The sequence below is a fragment of the Symphalangus syndactylus genome, chromosome 3, assembly GCF_028878055.3.
Source record: "Symphalangus syndactylus isolate Jambi chromosome 3, NHGRI_mSymSyn1-v2.1_pri, whole genome shotgun sequence".
In the NCBI taxonomy this organism is placed as follows: domain Eukaryota; kingdom Metazoa; phylum Chordata; class Mammalia; order Primates; family Hylobatidae; genus Symphalangus; species Symphalangus syndactylus.
Window position 1 is genome coordinate 43309555 of NC_072425.2, and position 25667 is coordinate 43335221.

The 25667-nt window shown below is 39.7% G+C and overlaps 1 protein-coding gene and 1 long non-coding RNA gene across 6 annotated transcripts in view; one reads left to right on the top strand and one right to left on the bottom strand.

Moving 5' to 3' along the window:
- RNF20 (ring finger protein 20) overlaps positions 1–1696 on the bottom strand; it is a 28402-nt gene extending 26706 nt beyond the window's left edge. Inside the window, exons 1-2 of one of the 3 annotated variants that reach the window (XM_063636872.1) lie at positions 1321–1395; positions 989–1144 (exon numbers count right to left, since the gene is read on the bottom strand). The gene's annotated coding sequence lies outside the window, so the exon portion shown is untranslated. Of the gene's footprint in view, positions 1–988 lie in introns of all 3 variants that reach the window. The other 2 variants (XM_055271639.2, XM_055271638.2) reach the window with 2 other exon arrangements.
- Positions 1504–9396, top strand: LOC129478311 (uncharacterized). Of its 3 annotated transcripts, none has more exons than XR_008656391.2 (4): positions 1504–1611; positions 3729–3943; positions 6642–6768; positions 7777–9396. It is a non-coding gene; the product is annotated as an uncharacterized lncRNA (long non-coding RNA). The 3 variants fall into 3 exon arrangements; XR_010120206.1 differs by having other exon boundaries at positions 1552–1939; XR_010120207.1 differs by lacking the exon at positions 1504–1611 and adding an exon at positions 2408–2608.
- Positions 9397–25667: the final 16271 nt, after the last annotated feature.

Sequence of the window (25667 nt, forward strand, 5' to 3'; positions counted from 1 at the left end):
AATTTTTCTGGCCAACGCTTTAACCTGGATCCATTAATTCCACAACCATCTCCATATTCCTCTTTGAGGAAAAAAAAACAATTAAATTGTAGAGTAAAAGTCAAGGCGGGCTGGGCGCAGTGGCTCATGCCTGTAATCCCAGCACTTTGGGAGGCCGAGGCGGGCGGATCACGAGGTCAGGAGATCGAGATCATCCTGCCTAACACGGTGAAACCCTGTCTCTACTAAAAAATACAAAAAATTAGCCAGGCGTGGTGGCGGGCGCCTGTAGTCCCAGCTACTTGGGAGGCTGAGGCAGGAGAATGGCGTGAACCCAGGAGGCGGAGCTTGCAGTGAGCCGAGATTGAGATTGCGCCACTGCACTCCAGCCTGGGCGACAGAGAGGGACTCCGTCTCAAAAAAAAAAAAAAAAAGTCAAGGCTAAATTTACATGACTATAAATTTCTAAATAGGATGGTGATAAGAAATGAGACAATGGGCAAAGGGTGAAGAGACCAAAAATAAAGTTCTGGAATCTCCCTTCCTGTAATGCCAAAATCAGAAAAGGGCAGTTTGATTATGCCAGAAGTTAATACTACAGTGTTGAAAGAATCACAGAGCTGAAAGAGATCTGTGAAATGCTTACTAAAGTCATTAATACTAGACGTCAGTTACCATCTCTGAGCCTCAGTTTCCTAACCCGAGAATAAATAACCACAGTATGTACTTCGTATGCTTATTATAAAATAAAATGGATGATATAATTATAGAAAGAATTTGGCACAATGCCGAACACAAAGTAAGCACTCAGAAACCCCAGCTTTTCTTTAACGTTTGCAGTGTTTTCCCTATTTCCAAACCCTCTCTCCACTGTTTTCTGCAACCCTACGTTAGTTCCCAGTTCTGCCTCTTAGAGGCCGTGTTGCTTTGAAACAGTGAATTCGCCAAGAGCTTCGGTTTCCTCAACTGCACAATATTAACGAATATATTTTTCGTCTGCCCTGCCTACCTTCCAGGGTGCTCAAAGGATGCGGAATGGATACTAACGCACTTTGGCTACTTCAGGAAACAACCCAGCCATCACCGAGACTAACAAGACTACTCTGCTTCCAATTCAAGCTCCAGGAGAGGACTATCGCTGGCAACAACCTGAGTAGGACCTCGCCTGGAGAGAGAAGACACAGAAGCAGAACAAGGCTGCAGTCCAACTCGCGAAAAGCCAAAGACCTCAGCCTCAGCGGGGATGATTGCAGGCCCAGGAGACTGACGGCCCCAGAACTGGAGAGGGTGGAGACTCCTGAGGCCCGGCACAGTCCTGTTGGGCCCTAAGCGTCATCTAACCTAAGTTCTTTGAACTGGCGCCGCGCAGGAACAGAACTCACAGCAGTTACTCACCAAGGCCTGTGCAGCGATTCCAGCTCTCACCTCTGACCCGCGGCGGCGACGGGGCAGAACTTCCGGGAGGCGGGGCCACGGAGAGGAAAAAGGGAAAGAAAAAAGGAAGTCGCTTCAACCCAGCCCATAGGACTATGAGACCCCGCCGGGCGGAAGTGACGTAAGGAGAGGGCACGAGAAGCTGGAGCAAGCGCCGCCTCTCTAGCAACTGTGGGCAAACGCGGGACCCTCTCCTGGGTACGACCTCCAAGAGTACCCGGGCCTCGCTGATGCCCGACGGAGAGCCCTTGGCTTTTGTTGACTTGTTGACCTTTGCTACTGCGATCTGGTTTTTCTGCGGGGATAAAGTTCCTCATTCTGTTGCTCGTCATTGGGGTTACCATCACTCGTTCAGACGGCCGATTGGCTGATGGTCCCCTCAATCTCCGGGGAAATGACTAGCCTCAGACACCTCAGAAAATTGTTCCTTGGTGCCCCTTCGTGCTGAAATGAAGAGTTCTGGAGAGAATCTGAGGGATTTGAGGAATTTCAGATGTTGGGGATTTTTTCCCCCGCACAGGCAATGGTATTGTGCCCTGTCTACACGTTAGAATCACTTGGCCTGGACAAAAGCTTTTTTAAAAAAGTGTTCCCCTCATCTCCTCCCCCCCAAACCCCGCATTTCCATCAGCTAGATTCTCACGCGTAAACAGGATTGACAACTACTGCTCTTGTGCTTTTTTGGGAACAAGAAATTGTCCCGGGAAAGGATAAACGCCAATTAGTCTCTGATCTCAGTACTAGTCTACCTAAAGCTAATTAAGCATTGATTTTTTTAAGTTTATGACAAACTGCTATTTTCCATTCAGTTAAATTAAATGCGTTTCAATGATAGGACGGTAATAATCTAACCTATTAGTGAAAAGCTGTATGTCTCGCAGAACTATGATAAACTACCCAATGACGTTAGCTAAGGGTCTAGAAATGGAAGAATGATCGCTATATCTTTTTTAAAAAATAGAATTTAGGCACCTTGGGAAAAAAAGAACCTAATCTACACTGGATTTCTGTTAGTGTGAAGACTTTTGTCCCTGTACCTGCTAGGGCTTACCTGTAAATGAAGTAAGATGGTCAACACCAGGAAAACAAGTGTTGCTGGTGCCTGGCAGTAGAACACCTTGACTATCTTGGAAAGAATTAACTGGCCCCAAATGGACTTCACATTTCATTTTGTGAAGTGGGAGCCTGAGAGCATGTGAGTGGGGACACACCTGCCAAAAAGCATTGTATGAGACAATGACACTCATTCTCTCATCTTTGATTCCTCTACTCTTAGCAAGCCTTTCATTCATAGAACTACTGAATGGCAAGTAATGGTTTTTCTAGTCCAGAGCTTGTAAACTAGAGGTTCACAGACTGCATTTAGCCAACAGTTATGCTTTGTTTATTTTAGACAGTATTGGCTGTCCTGCGTGGTTAAAAACAAGAACAAAAGTGAACTTAGTTGCCAACATTTAAAATATGGCTATTTTACATAAAAATCCAAATTATCAGTTTCTCTAAAAAATGATGATCTTGCAACAGAAGGGTTATATTTTTGCATGGTCACGTTGCTTACAGCAGAGTAGTGGCTTCTTCTTTTTTTTTTTTCTTTTTTCTTTTTTTCGAGACAGAGTCTTACTCTGTCGCCCAGGCTGGAGTGCAGTGGCATGATCTCGGCTCACTGCAAACTCCACCTCACAGGTTCAAGCAATTCCCATGCCTCAGCCTCCCAAGTGGCTGGGATCACAGGCACACGCCACCACACCTGGCTAATTTTTGTATTTTTAGTAGAGATGGGATTTCACCATGTTGGCCAGGCTGATCTCAAACTCCTGACCTTGGGCAATCCACCCACCTCAGCCTCCCAAAGTCCTGAGATTACAGGCCTGAGCCACCGCTACTGGCAATGAGCCGCCGTGCTTGGCGTGGCTCTCTTTTATTAATAGATCATGTTATTCTTGTTTACCATAATCCCCACTATTCTTTACTGGTTCCTTAGCACTAGTATAGTTTAATTTGAGTATCATCACTTGTGTGTTATATTGTGATAAATCAATTGCTGGTACTAGGTAAGTGTCTGGTGGACATTGTTGATGATCTACCCAGCATCTATTCCCCTTCCCTCACCTTAGCAGAACCAGGATTTTTTTCATGTATCCATATAGCACTTTGATTCCATAAGTCTTAGGGAAAATTGATTTCACCCCAATCTCCAAGGATTGTCTTAAATACTAAGTTCCATTTCCCAAGCCAAAGTCCTAGTCAGCAATTGACAGTTTAATCAGGGTGAATTTCTTTGAATACTAGAATTGAAGCAGTTTTTTATCTTCCAGATTTTTTGTGTGAGGCTGAAACTGTTGGAGGCTTCCTGCGACCATTCTTGAGAATGGAGCGACCACATAGGGGTGAGCAGAACCAAGAGAATCTCAGGGAAATGGAGCCACATCAACTGAGTTAGGTCACCCCTAACTTCAACCCACACTTAAAAGTGTTAGAGAAGATTCTACGAAGAGAGCAGACTCTTCTAGTACCTTTCAATTCTCACCATGTAGGTAACCATATTCTTTAGCAACTGGGATATATGTCTTTCTCAAAAGTTTCAATTATCTAACACCTTCACAGGTGTCACAGCTCTCTAGAAAATAAAATCAACTCTGTGTGTGTGTTTGTGTGTGTGTGTGTGTGTGCGTGTCTGTGTGTCTGTGTGTGTAGAAAGAGATTTGAGAAAGAGAGAGAGAGACATTATAAGGAATTGACTCACAAGATTGTGGTGGCTGGATAAACCAAAATACAAGGCAGGTTTGCAACCTGGAGCCCCAGGAAAGATTTGCAGTTTAAGTCTAAAGGCAGTCTGCTGGCAGAATTCGTTCTTGCTCAGGGGAGGTTAGTCTTTGTTCTATTAAGGCTCTCAACTGATTGGATGAGGCCTACCTACATTTTGGAGGGTAATCTGCTTTAGTCTACCAATTTAAATATAAATCTCATCCAAAAAAAAAAAAAAAAAAACACCTTCACAGAATGATCCAGAATAATGTTTCACCAACTATTTGGGCACAGTGGCCCAGCGAAGTTGACACATAAAATTAACCATCATAGTAGGTAACCATATTCTGCAGCTACTGGTGAGATCTGTCTTTTCTGAGTGCCTCAGTCAGCCATCTGACATCTTCACAGTAGCCTGTCTCACTCTAGCGAATTGGGAAAATAGAATAGATGAAGAGGAGGATAGCAGAGATCTCTCTCATTGAACACATTCCCCATTCATTTCTGACCAGCCACCTTCTGTTCACCATCTTAATCAAGAGAAAAAGGAATATCCCTGGAAAAATAAGTTTTTCCCTCACTTATAAATGGGAAAACAGCATTAGCAGTGATAAAAATAATACTTAATATTTTATTTCACTTTTAAAGTCTCATTGCTTGTATCAAAAACATAATTTAAGCAAATAGTAATCTTTTTTAAAAGAAGAAAACAGACTCAGATTTTAAGTGATTTTTTTTTTCAAATAACTTAATGAGTATTTGTTGAAGGACCCAAGTCATTTGACTTCCAGCTGGTCTTCATTAACTACCCAATTCTGCCACAAGGTGGCATAAGGCGACACGCCTCCTTACTCAGTTCCCGCTCTAAAGCTTTGGTTGCAGAGTACTGCGCATCAGTCATGTCCTCTCTTCACCTTAACTCTTAGAAATTTGGACAACTACTGAGGGTAGGCTTAATGCTCTCAAAATGGACAAAATTAAGATATTTGGGATTTTTGTTTATTGTTTTTTTATACACTCCTTACAAATGTTTTGTTCTAAGATTGTTATATCTCCATGCATTCCAATATTCCATGAAATCTGGATTGGGTTGTATGCCAGACATAATTCAGGAACTCCTTTATTTTAAACAAGTTGTATTTTACTTAGCATGATATCACTTGTTAAACAGAAACATTTAGATACCATAGCCCTTGCTCTAGACTTGCTGACTCAGAATTTCCAGGGGTAAGCTCTCTGAAAATGCAAGTTCTTACTTTTGTAATTATGCTTCCTATCTGGGCACATTTAAGGAACACTGCTCTAGGTAATGATGTCCATGTCCACCTGAGAGTGTCCTACAAAAACGAGCCCCCTCCTCTTGTCCTCAGCTTTCCCTTCTCCTACCATTCACCCCCGCCACACCTTTCTCCTTCATTTCCATACCCCTGCCTCCTTCTTCCCAGATCACCTGGCCCACTATACTACATCATGCTCAGCCCTCTTTGTAATTTCTGGAGACCAGGGAGGTGGCTTGCTCAGGGGAGCTAGAGCCAGGTCTCTCTTTTTTAAAGAGTGAGGACAAGGTGTCCTAACAGTCTGTGGAAACATGAGAGCTAATTGGTAGTCACAAATTGTCAGAGGAGCCCCATTTAGTTTAATGTTCTCTTAAAAAGCTGAGAGAAGGCCGGGCATGGTGGCTCATGCCTGTAATCCTAGCACTTTGGGAGGCCAAGGTGGGCGGATCACCTGACGTCAGGAGTTCAAGAACAGCCTGGCCAACATGGTGAAACCCCGTCCCTACTGAAAATACAAAATTAGCCAGGCATGGTAGTGGTCGCCTGTAATTCCAGCTACTCGGGAGGCTGAGGCAGGAGAATCACTTGAACCCGGGAGGCAGAGGTTGCAGTGAGTCGAGGTCGCACCATTGCACTCCAGCCTGGGCAAAAAGAGTGAAACTCTGTCTCGGAAAAAAAAAAAATAAAAAGCTGAGAGACACCATGCAGCTATAAAAAAGAATGACATCATGTCATTTGCAGGGACATGGATGCAGCTGGAGGCCATTATCCTTAGCAAACTAACACAGGAACAGAAAACGGCACGTTTCCACTTATAAGTAGGAGCTAAATGATGAGAACACATGGACACAGAGAGAGGAACAACACAAGCCAGGGCCTAATGAAGGGTGGGAGGAGGGAGAGGATCAGGAAAAACAACTAATGAGTACTAGGCTTAATATCTGGATGATCAAATAATCTGTACAACAAACCCCCATGGCAAATTTACCTATGTAACAAACTGCACATGTGCCTCTGAACTTAAAAAAAAAAAAAAACTAAGAAGTATCTATGTTACAATCATACAATTGGTCTCTTATGTCCTTATGCCCAGCTATGTGACAGTCTATATTTGGGTTTCTAACATTTTTATCATTTGTGTTTTTATTATGCTTTTGTGTTTGGAAAGCAGAAGCCAAGTTGTCTTTGTGAATTTTCACTGGGTAGGTCTACTCTTCCATATTACTGTTACTGTGCAACTAGAAACTCATCTGGCCTTGGAGGAGAAAGAACAGCATCACTGAAATGCTTGCATCAGGCATTGGGGATGGGGGTACAGCATGTAATTACAAAGGTAAGATTTGGAATTTCCATTTCCAGAAGCATGGCATGACCGTCTTTCAGAAAGCAAGCTGAGGACTAAAACTGGATTTCAGCTGAGGGCATTTGTCAAACTAGGTAAAGGAGAATTTAGGTTTTCATGGCCTTGGTAGGCAAGCAGAACAGGAGACAAAGCCCAGGGACTATTATGATTGGGTGCGTATTAGAAACCCCTCCCCATACAAGCAAGGTAGAAACAACTACTTCGAACTGAAAGAAAATTGCCTGTCTCAAACTTTGGTATAAATATTTTTGCTGACTGGTACAGAATTCTAGAAGGCACTTAAAAAGAATTTCCAGAAATGTGGAAAAATAGAAGAAGGGCCCAAAGAGGCCATGGGCAGTGCCTATAATCTTATTTTTACTTTTAAAACTTAAAAAATGTAATAAATCTTATCCTGACCCTGGGTAATTGTGCTTATTTAGTACAAATCTGAGTACAGATTTTGGGGCAACAGTACCTAATTAGGCACACCCAGGCACACCCTAACTTACCCTTGGAGCTTACAGGAGTTCCAAGAAAATCCACATGGATAGAGATTGAGCGTCTTTCCCAATGGGCAGTCAAGATGATAAGATGGATCACTAAATTCCAAAGAATCTATGTCATGCTGTATACACACAGCAAGGAGGGCCTTAATATTAGCAAAACAACATCAAGTGTCACATTAAATAAATGTTGTTAACTTTAAGCTTATTTGGCTCTGTAGCCTTGTTTATATTTAATTTGTAAGTATATTTTTGTTTGTAAGCTGTATAAGCATAAGGCATGCATACCAAGTTTATGTTTATACATTTTAACATTACAATTAAAATATTTTAAGTAAACATTAAGTAGCCCATGAGAAAATTGTTTTCCTTTGAAAGAGGGGTCTGTATATTACTTAAGTTTGTAAAACATTTATTACTTAATTGTGTATCTACTGTCTTGTGTGGCTCATAATTATGTCTAGTCTTTTCATTTTCTTTTAAATTATTCTAGGATCAATAAGGGAGAATTGATATAAATATAACTGATATAGTATATCAGTTTAAACATGTATTGACTCCAACAACGACATGTATTAAGATATGAATTTCTGGTGCCCAAAGGCATGTGGCCAAATTCAGTTAAAAGGAGGTCTTACAGCACTAGTATGTGGCCAGGAATCCACGAATGTTCGGAATCTTGCCTCATCAGCACCCCTTTCCTGCCTCAGAAGAAAGAATAAGGCTGATTACATTGATGACTAATGCAGTTGCCTCGAGAGTTATGAATTCTCCAGAGACTGCCTCCAGAATCTCAGCGCTTGTAAAGCCCTTCCAGGTGGGGCTGCCATCCTCGTCAACCCTGTGATACTTGTAGCACTCAGCCAACTCTCTCTTCTCACTGTCACAACTTCAGGAAACACTTTGATCTTAAATATGCACTTGCTGATATATAGTGAATTCAAGCTTCATCTTTATTGCAGGACGACGGTAGTATCTCCTCCCAAAGGCATTTATAAAACAGGAGACACATGAGTTAATTTGGAAGAGGTGGAAGGAAGTTCAGGATTTCCTGACATCCCTTCCATGTTCTTCCTCCCAAGCATAGTTCTGGTTGGTACCATTTACTTTGGAAAAATGGAATAAGTCATTATGCTTCACTTATTGAACTAAAACTTGAAATTACAATTTATGAACCACCCTAGAAGCTGGATCCATTTGCAACATGTACTTGAATAAGGTTTTAAAAGTAACTGGGGCCGGGCGCAGTGGCTCATGCCTGTAATTCCAGGACTTGGGAAGGTCAAGGTGGGTGGATCACCTGAGGTCAGGAGTTCAAGACCAGCCTGGCCAACATGGTGAAACCCCATCTCTACTAAATATACAAAATTAGCCAGTCATGGTGGTGCACACCTGTAGTCTCAGCCACTTGGGAGGCTGAGGCAGGAGAATCACTTGAACCCAGGAGACAGAGGTTGCAGTGATCCAAGATCATACCACTGCTCTCCAGCCTGGGTGAGACAGTCAGACGCCATCCCAAAAATAAATAATAAAAATAAATTTTAAAAAATAAAAGTACTGGATGCGAGGGTAATAGGGATTTCAAAAGTATAGAAAGATACTTTTCATTGACTATGTCCAAACCATGCAGCAAATCTTGACATTGCATTGACATTTCAAATATTCAGTTAACCTTGAAGACTATTCCCTTTATCTTATTTGTGCTTGCTTTTATTAATAATCTAATAATTATGTGGGTAGCCACTTACAACAGAGTGATGGCCAAGCCTAATTAGATGAGTGTGTTTGAAATGTGATCTTAACATTTAGAAGAACAGCAAGGAGATGTGTTGTTTCAAGCTGTTAAATGCTAAAATATGTGAAGTACTGAACATCTTGTTTTGTATTTTTTTCTTCTTATGAAAACTGTCCTTTTATAAATAAATGTCAATTTGTACCAAAAGCCTAAAATATGTCATACCCAATGATTCAGCTATTCCAGGTTTGATTATATGCTTGAAAAAATAGAATCACATACTTGTTTAAATATGACTGTACAAAAGTGTTTAACATAGCATTATTTATTGCTTAAAATTTTAGAATCAATTTAAATAAATCATGAAATGTCCTCGAATATAGAATTCTATGTAGTCATTAAAGTTGTGATATAGATTTGTATTTCTTAACATTGAAATATAAAAATATGTTGTTGAATGGGATAAGTAGGTTTCAGGAATATATGCATAACATTTCTTCTCTCTCTGTCTCCCTTTTTTTTTTTTTTTTTTTTTGAGACGCTCTGTTGCCGAGACTGGAGTGCAATCTTGGCTCACGGCAAGCTCCGCCTCTCAGGTTCAAGTGATTCTCTCTGCCTCAGCTTCCTGAGTAGCTGAGATTACAGGCACCTGCCACCACACCCGGCTAATTTTTGTATTTTTAGTAGAGACGGAGTTTCGCCATGTTGGCCAGGCTGGTCTCGAACTCCCGACATCAGGCAATCTGCCCACCTTGGCCTCCCCACGTGCTGGGATTACAGGCATGAGCCATTGCGCCCGCCAACATTTATTTTCATAAGAAATAAAAAACATTTAAAACCAATGTATTACTAATTTTAGACGTGCACAAATTGTCTCCACTTGTAATCTCTGCTTCCTCATCTCCTATTCACTCTATTCTCTAAATGAAATATTTCATCAGCTATTTACATGTAAATAAATATGAAGGGGGTTTAATATGTAAACTAAATAGCAAACACAAACCTAGCTATTTAACGAGAGGGCTTACTTTAGAAGGCAGTTTGGAGATTTCTCAAAGAACTTAAAAAACAACTATTTGACCCAGCACTCCCATTACTGGGAATATACCCAAAGGAAAACAAATTGTTCTACCAAAAAGACATGCACTCGTATATTCACTGGTGCACAATTCACAAAAGCAAAGACATGGAATCAACCCAGGTGCTCATGAACGAAGGACTGGAGATAGCAATCATCATGGCAGATGGGAGGCAGGACTAGATTGCAGCTCCGGACAGAGCAGTGTGTGGGGGCTCGCATTATGAATTTTAGCTCCAGATCGACTACAAGAACAAACCAGCAATCCCGAGAGGACTCACAGACCCTCTGAAGGAAGCGGACTACTCCTGCAGGACCCAAGAGAACCCCCTAAAACTGTAAGTGCCCCAACTGTGGAAGTGAGAAAGGGAGACCCTCTTCTCCTGAACACATACCCCCACTGGAGAAGCTGAAAGTCTGTTTGTGGGAGAAGTTTCTGACTTTACCTGGAGCTGAGTCAAGTTAGCCAAGTGAAATACAGGGGTAGAGAAAGCAGCAGTAACGCCCTGGGAGCTCACGGGGTCCCCAAGCAGCCCATTCCTGCCTGGTACCACAGGGATCCATCGGGAGGGTAGACAGAGGAGCAGGGGCTAAAACTCCACAGGGAGAAGGAAATCTCTAGCTGAATTTTGTAACAATTTGAATAGGGTGAGAAGCCTCCTGGCCAGAACTCAGGGCAGGGCAAATCTGGTGTGCAGACTCACAGGCTGAGAAGGAACTAAGCCCTTTTCTTTCGCAGCTGGGAGGTAGATAGCCTGGGGCAGGTTTTCAAGCCATATAGCCCTCCACCTGGAAACAGACTGAGGCTGATGGCAGAGGACACAGTGAGAGTGAGACCACCCCTTCGGTTTGCATGGGAGCTGGGTGAGGCCTGTGACTGCCGGCTTACCACCACTTACCTGACAACCTGCATGACTCAGCAGAGGCATCCATAATCCTCATAGGTACATAACTCTACTGACCTAGTGTGCTAAGGACCCTCACGGAGTCCATTGCACACCTGCCCCCCAACCTCCACCAGAAAAGGCACTAGTATCCATGGCTGAGAGACCCATAGACAGTTCACATCACAGCACTCTGTGCAGACAACCCCCCCCAGTACCAGCCCGGAGCTGGGTAGACTTGCTGGGTGCCTAGACCCAGAAGAGACATAACAGTCACTGAAGTTCGGCTTGTAGGAAGCCACATACATAGGAAAAGGGGGAGAGTACTACATCAAGGGAACACCCCATGAGACAAAAGAATCTGGAAGACAGCCTTCCACCCTAGACCTTGCCTCTGACAGAGGCTACCCAAAGGAGAAGAAACCAGAAAACCAATCCTGATAATATGACAAAACAAGGCTCTTCAACACCCCCAAAAAATCACACTAGTTCAACAGCAATGGATCCAAACCAAGAATAAATTCCTAATTTACCTGAAAAAGAATTCAGGAGGTTAGTTATTAAGCTAGTCAGGGAGGGAGCAGAGAAAGGCAAAGCCCAATGCAAGGAAATAAAAAAAAAAAAATGATACAAGAAGTGAAGGGAGAAATATTCAAGGAAATAGATAGCTTAAAGAAAAAAACAATGAAAAATTCAGGAAACTTTGGACACCCTTTTAGAAATGTGAAATGCTCAGGAAAGTCTCAGCAGTAGAATCGAACCAAGTAGAAGAAAGAAACTCAGAACTCAAAGACAAGGTGTTCAAATTAACCCAATCCAACAAAGACAAAGAAAAAAGAAAAATATGCACAAAGCCCCAAGAAGTCTGGAACTATGTTAAATGACCAAAACTAAGAATGAATAATCAGTGTTCCTGAGGAAGAAGAGAATTCTAAAAGCTTGGAAAATATATTTGGGGGAATAATCAAGGAAAATCTTCTTGGCCTTGCTAGAGACCCAGAAATCCAAACACAAGAAGCGCAAAGAACACTCAGGAAATTCATTGCAAGTCATCAGTTTATCCAAAGTTAAGACGAAGGAAAGAATCTTAAGATCTGTGAGGCAGATGCATCAGGTAACCTATAAAGGACAACCTATCAGATTAACAGCAGATATCTCAGCAGAAACTCTACAAAGCTAGAAGGGTCTGGGGTCCTATCTTTAGCCTCCTCAAACAAAGCACTTATCAGCCAAGAATTTTGTATCAAGTGAAGCTAAGCATCATATATGAAGGAAAGATACAGTCTTTTTCAGACAAACAAATGCTGAGAGAATTTGCCATTACCAAGCCACCACTGCAAGAACTGCTAAAAGGAGCTCTAAATCTTGAAACAAATCCTGGAAACACATCAAAACAGAACCTCTTTAAAGCATAAATTACACAGGACCTATAAAACAAAAATACAAGTTAAAAAGCAAAAACAAAACACACACACAAAAAAGTACACAGGCAACAAAGAACATGATAAATGCAACACTACCTCACATTTCAATACTAACGTTGAATGTAAATAATGCTCCACTTAAAAGATACAGAACTGCAGAATGGATAAGAACTCACCAACCAACTATCTGCTGCCTTCAGGAGACTCAACTTACACATAAGGACTCACATAAACTTAAAGTAAAGGGGTGGAAAAAAGGCATTTCATGCAAATGGACAGCAAAAGCGAGCAGGGGTAGCTATTCTTATATCAGACAAAACAAACTTTAAACCAACAACAATTAAAAGAAACAATAAGGGACATTATATAAATGGTAAAAGGCCTTGTCCAACAGGAAAATATCACAATCCTAAACATACATGCACCTAACACTGGAGCTCCCAAATTTATAAAACAATTACTAATAGACCTAAGAAATGAAATACACAGCAACATAATAATAGTAGGGGACTTCAATACTCCACTGACAGCACTAGACAGGTCATCAAGACAGAAAGTCCACAAAGAAACAATGGATTTAACTATACCTAGGAACAAATGGACTTAAAAGATATATACAGAACATTTCATCCAACAACCGGAGAATATACATTCTATTCAACAGTGCATGCAACTCTCTCCAAGATAGACTATATGATAGACCATGAAATGAGCCTCAATAAATTTAAGAAAATTGAAATTATATCAAGCAGTCTCTCGGACCACAGTGGAATAAAACTGGACATCGACTCCAAAAGGCATCTTCAAAACAATGCAAATACATGAAAATTAAATCACTTGCCCCTGAATGAGCATTGGGTCAAAAATTAAATCAAGATGGAAATTTAAAAATTATTTGAAATGAAGGACAATAATGACACAATCTATCAAAACCTCTGGGATCCAGCAAAGGCAATGGTAAGTGGAAAGTTCATAGCCCTAAACACCTACATCAAAAAGACCAAAAGAGTGCAAACAGACACTCTGAGGTCATACCTCAAGGAACTAAGAAACAAGAACAAACCAAACCCAAACCCAGCAGAAGAAAGGAAATAACGAAGATCAGAGCAGAACTAACTGAAATTGAAACAAACAAATAAAAAATACAAAAGATAAATGAAACAAAAAGCTAGTTATTTGAAAGATAAATAAAATTGATAGACCATTGGCAAGATTAACCAAGAAAAGAAGAGAAAAGATCCAAATAACCTCACTAAGAAATGAAACAGGAGATATTACAACTGACACCACTGAAATACAAAAGATCATTCAAGGCTACTACGAACACCTTTACACACATAAACTGGAAAACCTAGAAAAGATGGATAAATTCCTGGAAAAATACACCCTCCTAGCTTAAATCAGAAAGAATTAGACACCCTGAACAGACCAATAACAAGCAGCAAGATTGAAATGGTAATATAAAAATCACCAACAAAAAAAGTCCAGGACCACATGGATTCACAGCAGAATTCTACCAGGCATTCAAAGAAGAATTGGCACCAATCCTTTTGACACTATTCCGCAAGATAAAGAAGGAACCACCCCTAATTCATTTTATGAAGCCAGCAACACCCTAATACCAAAACTAGGAAAGGACACAACCAAAAAAGAAAACTACAGACTGATATCCTTGATGAACAAAGACACTAAAATCCTTCATAAAATACTAGCTAACCGAATCCAACAACATATCAAAAAAATAATCCACCATGATCAAATGGGTTTCATACCAGGGATGCAGGGATGGTTTAACATACAGAAGTCAATAAATGTGATACACAACATAAACAGACTTAAAAACAAGAATCACATGATCATCTCAATAGATGCAAAAAAAAGTATTCAACAAAATCCAGGATCCCTTTATGACCAAAACCCTAAGCAAAACCCTGATTTTGCTTAGGGACATACACAAGGGACATACTTTAATGTAATAAAAGCCACCTGTGACAAACTCACAGCCAACATAATACTGAATGGGGAAAAGTTGTAAGCATTCCCTCTGAGAACTGGAAAATGTCAAAGATGCCCACTGTCACCACTCCTCTTCAACATAGTACTGGAAGTCTTAGCCAGAGAAATCAGACATGAGAAAGAAATAAGGGGCATCCAAATTGGTAAAGAGGAAGTCAAACTGTCACTGTTTGCTGATGATATGATCATTTACCTTGAAAACCCTAAGGACTTCTCCAGAAAGCTCCTAGAACTGATAAAGAAATTCAGCAAAGTTTCTGGATACAACATGAATGTACACAAATAAGTAGCTCTTCTATACACCAACAGTGACCAAGCAGAGAATCAAATCAAAGACTCAACCACTTTTACAATAGCTGCAAAAATAAAAATAAAATAAAATACTTAGAAATATACCTAACCAAGGAGTCCAAAGACCTCTACAAGGAAAACTATAAAACACTGCTGAAAGAAATCATAGATGACACGAACAAATGGAAGCACATCCTATGCTCATGTGGATAGAATCAATATTGTGAAAGTGGCCATACTGTCAAAAGCAATCTAACAATTCAATGCAATCCTCATCAAGATACCACCATCATTCTTCACAGAATTAGAAAAAAACAATTCTAAAATTCATATGGAACCAAAAAAGAGCTCATATAGCCAAAGCAAGACTAAGTAAAAAGAACAAATCTGAAGGCATCACACTACGTGATTTCAAACTATAATATAAGGCCATAGTCACCAAAACAGCATGGCACTGGTACAAAAATAGGCACATAGACCAGCGGAACAGAAAAAAGAATCCAGAAATAAAGCCAAATACAGTCAACTTATCTTCAACAAAGCAAACAAAACATAAAAGCAGGGAAAGGACACCCTTTTCAACAAATGGTGCTGGGATAATTGGCTAGCCACATGTAGGAGAATGAAACTGCATCCTCATCTCTCACCTTATACAAAATCAACTCAAGATGGATTAAGCACTTAAACCTAAGACCTGAAACCATAAAAATTCTAGAAGATAACATTGGAAAAACCCTTCTAGACATTGACTTAAGGAAGGATTTCATGACCAAGAACCCAAAAGCAAATGCAATAAAAACAAAGATAAATAGCTGGAACCTAAACTTTAGATATAATAAAATATATCTATATATAAAATAAAAAATAAACTAAAGAGCTTTTGCACAGCAAAAGGAACAGTCAGCAAAGTAAACAGACCACCCACAGAGTGGGAGAAAATCTTCACAATCTGTACATCTGACAAAGAATATTCAGAATGTACAATGAACTCAAACAAATCAATAAGAAACAAACAAACATGGCCAGGCGTGGTGGCACACACCTGTAATCCTAGCACTTTGGGAGGGGGAGGCAGGTGGATTGCCCGAGCTCAAGAGTTTGAGACCAGCCTGGGCAACACAGTGAAACCCCATCTCGACTAAAATACAAAAAAATTAGCTGGGCATGGTGGCGTGCACCTGTAATCCCAGCTACTCAGGAGGCTGAGGCAGGAGAATCGCTTGAACCCGGGAGGTGGAGGTTGCAGTGAGCGGAGATCGCACCATTGCACTCCAGCCTGGGTGACAGAGCAAGACTCTATCTAAAAAAAAAAAAAAAAAAAAAAAAAGTGGGCCAAGGACATGAATAGGCAATTCTCAAAAGAAGATATACAAATGGCCAATAAACATATGAAAAAATGTTCAACATCACTAATGATCAGAGAAATGCAAATCAAAACCACAATGTGATGCCACCTCACTCCTGCAAGAATGGCCATAATCAAAAAATCAAAAAAACAGTAGTTGTTGGCATGGATGCAGTGAACAGGGAACACTTCTACACTGCTGGTGGGAATGTAAACTAGTACAGCCACTATGGAAAACAGTGTGGAGATTCCTTAAAGAACTAAAAGTAGAACTACTATTTGATCCAGCAATCCCATTACGGGGTATCTACTCAGAGGAAAAGAAGTCATATGAAAAAGATACTTGCACACGCATGTTTATAGCAGAACAATTCACAATTGAAAAATCGTGGAACCAACCCAAATGCCCATCAATCAGTGAGTGGATAAATAAATTGTGGTATGTATACACAATGGAATACTATGCAGCCATAAAAAGGATTGAATTAACACCATTCACAGAGACCTGGATGAGACTGGAGACTATTATTCTAAGTGAAGTAACTCAGGAATGGAAAAACCAAACATCGTATCAGAACATTGTATGAGAACATTCTCATCATATGAGAACATTCTCACTGATATGTGGGAGCTAAGCTATGAAACACAATGGCATAAGAATCACACAATGGATATTGGGGACTTGGAGGGAAGAGTGGGAGGAGGAGGGTGAGGGATAAAAGACCACAAATATGGTGCAGTGTATACTGCTCGGGTGATGGGAACACCAAAATCTCACAAATCACCACTAAAGAACTTACTCATGTAACCAAATACCACCTGTACCCCCAATAACTTAGGGAAAAAAGATTGATGGACTGGATAAAGAAAATGTGCTACATGTACACTATGGAATACGATGAAGCCATAAAAAAGAATGAAATCATATCCTTTACAGCAATATGGGTGCAGCTGGAGGCCATTATCCTAAGCAAATTAACCCAGGAACAGAAAACCAAATACTGCATATTCTCACTTATAAGTTGGAGCTAAACATTGAGTACACATGGACACAAAGATGGGAACAATAGACAATGAAGACTGCTGGAGGAGGAAGGCAGGGAGGAAGGTCTGAGGGATGACCTATTGGGTGCTGTGCTCACTGCCTGGGTGAGGGGATCACCCATACCTCAAATCTCAGTGTCACACAGAGTTCCCATGTGACAGACATGCACATACATCTCCTGAATCTAAAATAAAAGTTAAAATTATTTTTAAAATAAATACATAAAATAGTGGGCTTTATTGCCACTATTAAAAGACATCCCAACCCCTTACAAAAGAGAAGCTAAATAGAGTCTGGCTTAAGCTTCTGTGGAAGTCATAAATCCTGGGAAACATACAGCTCACAGCAGTCACTGAGCTGTATACCACACCTCCAAAACAAAAGCTAGGGCCCCAACCATAACTTACACTAACTATATAGTCTCTCCTGTCCCACTCATTGCCTCCCCCAACCCAACAACCATCATCGTGAATCACATGTTTGTCATTCCTTTGCTTTTATTTTTATGTAGTTTTCTTGTATCTAGATGTACCCCTCTAAAAGCACATATTTGATTTTAGTTGCTTTTAACTTTGTGTTTTTAAAACTTGATATCTTATTTTCCTGCTAATGAAACAAAAAGTTTAGCATGTTCTCATATCCTTTCCTTCTCCCTCTCTTCTCCCTCACCCCATTAGCTTGTTATAATCTAGACAATTAATTTTATGGATATAGATATATTTTCCATTTTTCTTTGGTCTCAAATATTTTTCCAAGCAACAAGAAACACTATTTGATCACCTTTATTTCATAAATTTCTTAGAACACAACATCTTCTTTGTCATTGATTTTCTTTCTTTTTTTCCCATGTCATTGCTTTTCTCATTTCAGCAGCTCATCCAAAATTTGTCTTCACTTTGGAACTTGGTGAGGTAAAGCTTCTGAAATCTTATATACAAGCAGTCCTCATTAAGCATAATTCTGATATGTGCAAATTTCAGTTACTATAATTTAGTTAAATAACGGCAGACTCTAACAGCAATGGTTCAATTTCAGTATATAGTTATTATAACTGTGATTAATTACATAAAATAAAAATTTTGCTCTTTAGTCTTCAATCATCATGTAAATAAGAGATAGATCATGAGCAGTGACCACCCACACCACTCTTTCAAAGTCTGTTGGCGATCAGTCACTGTGCAACTGTTAATCATGTCAAATGAAAACAGCAAAGCATGTAGCTGTGTTGCCTCATTGTCTCCCAGTGATAACCAACCTCATGTGATGTTTTTGCAAAAATGGATAATCAAATGAAGGAACTGGCTAACAAAGATGAATTGCAAAAGAAATAAAAAGTGTTAAGTCTGAAAGTGAAATTGGATGTAATTATAAGATTTGAAAATGGCAGCAGCAAAGCAAAAGATGAGAACTAGGTCTGCAGGATGGTACAGTATGAACCATGTTGAAAATGTCTGATAAATACAAAAAATAAGATAAAGTCATATCAACATATTTTAGTTTAAATTGCACCATTTAAGAGAAAGCCACTTATCATTGAAATTGAGCATTTACTTCTACTTTAAAGATTTAACAAACAATTCCAATCATTTGGCAAGCATTCAAGGCAAAATGTGAAATTAGTTACCACATGGAAAACAAACAGTAATTACAAGGAGAATGAAAATAAAGTCTGATTTCACCATTTCAGAAATTAGCATGAAATGATTAATGTTAATCTGGTGAAGCTACTATTGCAAATAAAAATGTTGCTGTAAAATCTGCACTCAGATTCTGAGAAATAGTTAAGGCAGATGGTTATAATGATCAGCAAATATTTATATTGATGAGACAGACTTTTTTTGGAAGGGAATATCATCAAGAATTTAGGCAAAAAAAGAAAACATCACAAAGTGGCCAGTAAGGAGTAAAATAGATTAACTTCTTTAATTATGAGGTAATTTATACATCATAATTTATATGAAGAAAAGAAAGCAAGCATTATTCAAACTACTATTGATACTTTTTAATTATGATTTTTAATTGACAAATCATAATTGTATTTATAGAAGATAATGTGATGTTTTAATAAATTTTACAATGTAGAACAACTAAATCAAGATAATTAACATATTCATCACCTCACCCATTTTTTTTTTTGTGGTGAGACACTTGAAATTTACTTTATTAGTTATTTTGAAATATGTTATACACTATCATTAACTAGTCACCCTATTATGCAATAGAACTCAAAATTTATTCCTCCCATCTATCTGAAACTTTATATCCTCTAATCAAACAATTCAAAGATATGAAAATATCATATTCTTGATATTTTTCACAAAGAAATATGTTAATTCTCAATGTTTCTAAGATTTAAATCATAATATACTAAATAAATACTAGTTTTACTATTTTTTCATTTCCTAATACATTTATGAATAAGAGAGTTTTTAATATTTTGAAAAAATTTCTGAAGGGCATGGAACAATTCCCAGTTTTCTGATTAATTATTAATATAGCTTTGCATGGTTTCAGCAAAAGCTTTTTAGTCCTGCATTACCATGTAAACTGAGGAGTGCCTATACTTGGAAACATTTTTACCATGCCTACACATCTGAATAACAGTTTGCTGGATATAAAATTCTGGATTTCAAGTTTTCTTCCTTTAATAATTTGAAAACCTTATATGGCAAAAGGGTCTTTGCCGATGTGATCTTCAGAAGGGGAATTATCCTGAATTATCTGGGTGGGCACTAAATGTAATCACAAGGGTCTTCGTGAGAGAGAGGCAAAAAGGCCAAAGAAGGAAGAGGTGATGTAACAACAGAGGAAGGGGAATGAAAGGTGACATGAGTGGGATGATGCCCAAGGATGTAGCAGCCTCCAGAATGCAAAATAAGCAAGGAATGTGTTCTTCTTCACAGACTTCAAAAGGAGCAACTCTGCCAACGACTTGATTTTAATCCATAACACTCATTTTGGACTTCTGACCCCAAGAATTTTAGGAGAATAAATTTGTGTTGTTTTGAATCTGTGGTGATTTGCTACAACAGCAGTAGAAAACTAACATAGCACTCAACAAAGATTGACTGGAAAGTTGAATGAATGTAAAATAGCATCACATATATGTACACCCAAATATAACACCTCTCAGCTTCCCCTCCTCAAAGCAGAAACTTAGAGCCAATTGAAGTGTCCCCTGGTTCTTTCCAGGAGTTCCCAACAGATCCTATATACATACCACATCAGTATAAAGTCATGATGAGGGAAATGGTACAGACCTGATCAACTATAATTCAGTTCGTTCCGTTTTTGGCTCTGATCAGTGACTCAAACCTAGTTGAGTGGGTAGGATGAGAGAGGTGCCACCTTATTCCCTTTAGTTTCCTCCTTCTCTTCTTACACTCTGCCCACAACCCAACTCCTCTGTTCTCCTCTACTTGCAAAAGAAAAGCCACAGCATTTCAACAGATGCAAACACACACTGGTGGGAAATTTTGGTGAGATAATTACCAACTTCAAACAGCCAAAGCTGTCCTTTTACAGGCACACACACGCACACAGGCACACATACACACATGCACATGCACATGCAAACATACAGAATGAGAGACAGAGAAAGGACCACAATGATGTTTAATCTGACTTATAAAATTTTGATTTTCTTTTTGCTTTACTATATTGTTATTTTTCCACAGTGAGAATAAATCATTTGTAAGATAAGTAAATAAAACTTTAAAGCAAAATATTTTAATCAGTTAAACCTATTTTTAGAAGGACTATGGAGTTGCTGCCAAGAGCTAGACAAAAACATGAGAGACACGAAAGGAATGTAGATTCCAATCATTGCAACAAAGAGGCTGAATACAGAGTGATGGAAGTTAACTAATGTGATGGCTAATTTTATGTGTCACCTTGGCTGAATTAAGGAATACCTAGAGAACTGGTATAGCATTACCTCTGGCTATCTGTGAGGGTGTTCCCAGCGGTGACTGGCATGAGAATCAGTGGACTGAGTGGGGAAGATTCAACTTCAATGTGGGCAGGCACCATCCAATCAACTGGGGGCCTGAATAGAACAAAAAAAAAAAAAAAAAAGAAGAGAAAAGAACTTTCTCTTACTCTCTCCTAGAGCTGAGACACTCTCCCTTGCCCTTGGACATCAGAACTCCAGGCTTTCCAGACTTGGAACTCCAGGACTCACAACGGTGGCCTCCCAGGTGCTCAGGGCTTCAGCCTTGGACTGAGAATTACACTATGGGTTTTCCTGATTCTGAGGCTTTTGGACTTGGAATGAGCCACACTATTGCCATCCCAGGGTCTTGAGCTTGCAGAGAGCCTGTTGTGAGACTTCCCTGTCTCCATAATTATGTGAGCCCATTCCCTAATAAATCTCTTATCTATCTGTCTGTCTATCTATCTACCTATCTGTCCATCCATCCATCCTATTGGTTCTGTTCCTCTGAAAATACTAATACAGCTGCCAACTCAAATTAGGCAACTAAAATTGTTGCTAAGAGGCATGTACATTACAATCCTCAATCAATAGAGTGGCATTGTAGCTACAACAGGGCACTTAGCATATCTGTGAGAGGTGATGTCCTTGCTTCATCATGTTCTTCTGTTAAAAGTTCAAGTGTGTGGAGTGAGGGGTCTGACTGTTCCTAGATTCAGAATGTTAGTTTGGGCTAATCAAAGTTTTATTGTGATAGAAATAGATTAGAACATCTTTTGGACTTACCTAAAATGGTGCCTGCTTTTTGTTTTTTTCTCTTTTGTAAGGTTGGAAGAATCACAAGATTAGGTGATGGTTATAGAGCAGAGAGGATATAACACCATTTCTAGTGTCCTCTCACCTTTAGGTTTATGAGCAATTGCAGATACTTCATTGTGGACAATGAAGAAAATCAAGGGTGGTCAGGCAAGTTATAGCCACTGCTCAGCACAGTCTGTATGTGTCTTTGATAAAATGTTTGTGGTATTTGGTAAAGTAATAGTTTTAACAAAGTAAGGGTTAAAATTTCTTATAAAAAAAAGATGTTTCTGCCTATGACTAGTGACAAATGCAGCAATAGGATTTACTTGTTCAATGACACTGAGGTTTCTAGGAAATTTGCATGGTTAATGCTACTATGAAATTCAATTCCCAAAATGTCAGTCAGCTTCCTAAAAAGGTGAGTCAATTTGTGAAACCTTAGAGAATCACTGGGAAATACTCAAACTCCTTGAACATGGAAAATCCACTGAGATGCTTTTACTTTCTCTGCTCCTTTAAAAAAAATTGAATGCAAATATTTCCCCCTTGAATCCATGGAGAGGAAATGAGTAGAAACCACACTGATGAAAGTTGTTGTCAGAGTTCTAGTTTCATGTTAGGTGGTGGTTTTTACAATGTGTATTATTGTCATTATTGTTATTGTTAATAGATAGAAGTCCTTATATGGGCATTTGATAAAAGCATATCATGAATCAAGAATCATGATTAATCTTTTCATGTACCCTTTTAAAAAACAAAATTTCAACCAATTTAGTTTAAATGTCTAATTGGCTTTTACTAGTGATTCATGAATCAGTCAGCTTCCCATGTAAAAATAGAGGGAAGCTCCACTGGACATGGCAGAACAGTCAGTTTTGTGAGATAGCTTGAGCAAGAACAAGGAGACAGAAAAACACAAAAATAAATGTGTATTGGTTAACATCAGGTTACTTCAGGTCACTTTCTTTGTAAGGGTTAAAGCAGAGAGGCATGTTGGCTCAGGGTAACTGGGCCCTTTCTGATTGGCTGCTGTGAATCTCCTATTTTTAGGAAAAACTGGCCTTTGGGGCGGGCAGGGCAGGGTGCAGATTATCTTGCTTCCTTAACATTGCAGTTTGATTATGTGGCAAGCAGCATGAGTGACTGCATTTTGGTTTGGTCTGTTGGGGTCTAGCAGAGGAGCTCAATCCAAAACAATGGCTTCCTATAAATTTTATTTAACAAACCCCTGCTTTTGGTCAGGCTCTCACCCAGGTGAGACATAGGGCATCAGTGCTACACTCAGTGATCATCATTCTGGATTTTCAGTCTCAACACATTATTTACAGGTTAGAGTGTCCTCATTATTACACATTTCTTTGAGTTTTTGTCATTCTGGCTGGAGACAGACTATTTGGCATTGGGTGGATGACTGCGTGCAGGAATTTAAGACTTTTGAGAGTATGCACCAGGAAGACTATCCCCATCCTAGGCCTGACCCATCCAGAAAACATACAGACTATAGCAAGTACATATTGATAACCCATACTTGGTAGGAGTTAATTGAAATCTAATTATAAATGCTCAAATGGGCCTGATGGACCGGAATCATCCCAGGAAGAACAGAAAGGGACTTTCCTGGCTTCAGAGGTTGACAGATTAAGCACTGATTATAAATACTATTTGCAATTTTATAATGGTTTCCTCACCAATACCTACTGATTCTTTGTATCATCTTACCAATACCATTATGGGTAAAGAAATGTAAGGAGCCTAACAAAGGTCCCTTAAGGAAGCCTGGGAACACCATGTAACCCTCTTCATTTTCCCACAGTTAGGAAAGGAAATTAAAATAGCATCCCACTCATTGCCAATATTCTTTTTCATCCTTAGAAGCACTTTGTTGTCCATAGGCAATAGTGTCTAGGTTTAAGGAGGCAAAGTCAGGTAGCAGGGAACGTCCTTTATAGCAGGGATCCCCAGCCCCTGCTTAACCCGTCTGTGGCCTGGGGTTTGGAGACCCCTGCTATAAAGCATGCTCCCTGCTACCTGGACTGGTAACTGGTCCTTGGCCTGTTAGGAACTGGGCCACACAGCAGGAGGTGAGTGGCAGGTGAGCAAGTGAAGTTTTATCTGTATTTAAAGCCACTCCCCATCACTCACATTACCACTTGAGCTCTGCCTCCTGTCAGATCAGCAGCAGCATTAGATTCTCATAGGAATAAGAACCCTATTGTAAATTGCACATGTGAGGGACCTAGGTTTCATGCTCCTTATGAGAATCTAATGCCTGATGATCTAAGGTGGAACTGAGGCAGTGATGCTAGCACTGGGGAGCAGCTGCAAATACAGATTAACATTAGCAGAGAGGTTTGACTGCACAGAGACCATAATAAATCAATTGCTTGCAGACTCATATCAAAACCCTATCGGAGAGTGGCAAGTGACAATTAAGCTGCATCTGGTGGCAGGCTTTATAGTGGAAAGTGAGTTGAGGTACTTCAATTGTATAGCTGCATCTGGTGGCAGGCTTTAAGTCAGAATCTGAGGCTTAATTTAGTCCATGTGTGGCCTGCCCGTTATTTTATTCACCACTGCTGTCCGTGAGTCTTTCCCGCATTGTGCACTTGTCACAGTCACAGTTTTGGTAAGCCCACATGCTAACCATAGCCAAAATGAGCAAAAAACAAATGCCACTGGAGAGCTTCTTTGAAAAGGGGGAAATACCCAATGATGGAACAGCAGAAGACTAAGACTGTGAGCAAAAAGAAAGCTGCATTTAAAAGAAAATACCAAGAGTCCTACTTAAATTACAGGTTTATTGCAACAGGTGAGTCACATTCTCCAAGCCCACTACGTATAATATATGGCAACTGGCTATCCAACAAAGCCATGAAACCTTCAAAACTGCTTCACCACATAGAGACAAAGCACCCTGCATTAAAAGGTAAGCCTCTGCAGTTTTTCAAAAGAAAAAAAAAAACATGAACATAACAAACAGAAGCAATTATTGAAGGACACCACTTCATCAAATGTGTCTGCACTCAGAATAATTCTTAGTGACTAACTGCACTGCTAAAGCTAAGAAGCCCTTTACTATTGGTGAAGAATTGATCCTGCCTGTTGCTAAGGACATATATCATGAGCTTTAGGACAGACTGCAGTTCAAAAGGTGGCATGTGTTCCTCTTTCAGCTAGCACCATAACTAGATGAATTGATGAAATAGCAGAGGATACTGACGCACAACTGTTAGACAGGATTAATGAGTCTCTGTGGTACACAATCCAGGTTGATGAGCCTACTGATGTTGACAACAAGGCAACAATGCTTGTTTTTGTGCACTATTTTTCAGGAGGATGTGCATGAGGATGTGTTATGTGCACTTTTCGTTGCCAACCAACACTATGGCTGCAGAACTATTCAAGTCTTTGAATGATTACATATTGGGAAAACTGAAATGGTCATCTCGTGTCACATATGCATAGACAGAGTGGCTGCCATGACTGGACGGCTTTCTGGTTTCACTACTAGGGTCCAAGAGCTTGCTTCTGAATGTGAGTCTATGCACCGTGTCATCCACAGAGAAATGCTTGCTAGCTGAGAAACATCACCTGAACTTAATATTTTGCAGCATGTGATTAAAATGATCACCCACATCAAAGTACATGCCCTTAACTGATTTCTGTTTGTGCAGCTCTGTGAGGAGATGGATGCAGAGCACACAGGCCTTCTCTTATATACAGAAGTGAGATAGCTTTCTAAACGTAGATTGCTGGCCAGAGTTTTTGAATTACAAGAGCCACTCCAAAGATTTCTTTTAGAAAAACAGTCACCACTGGCAGCACATTTCA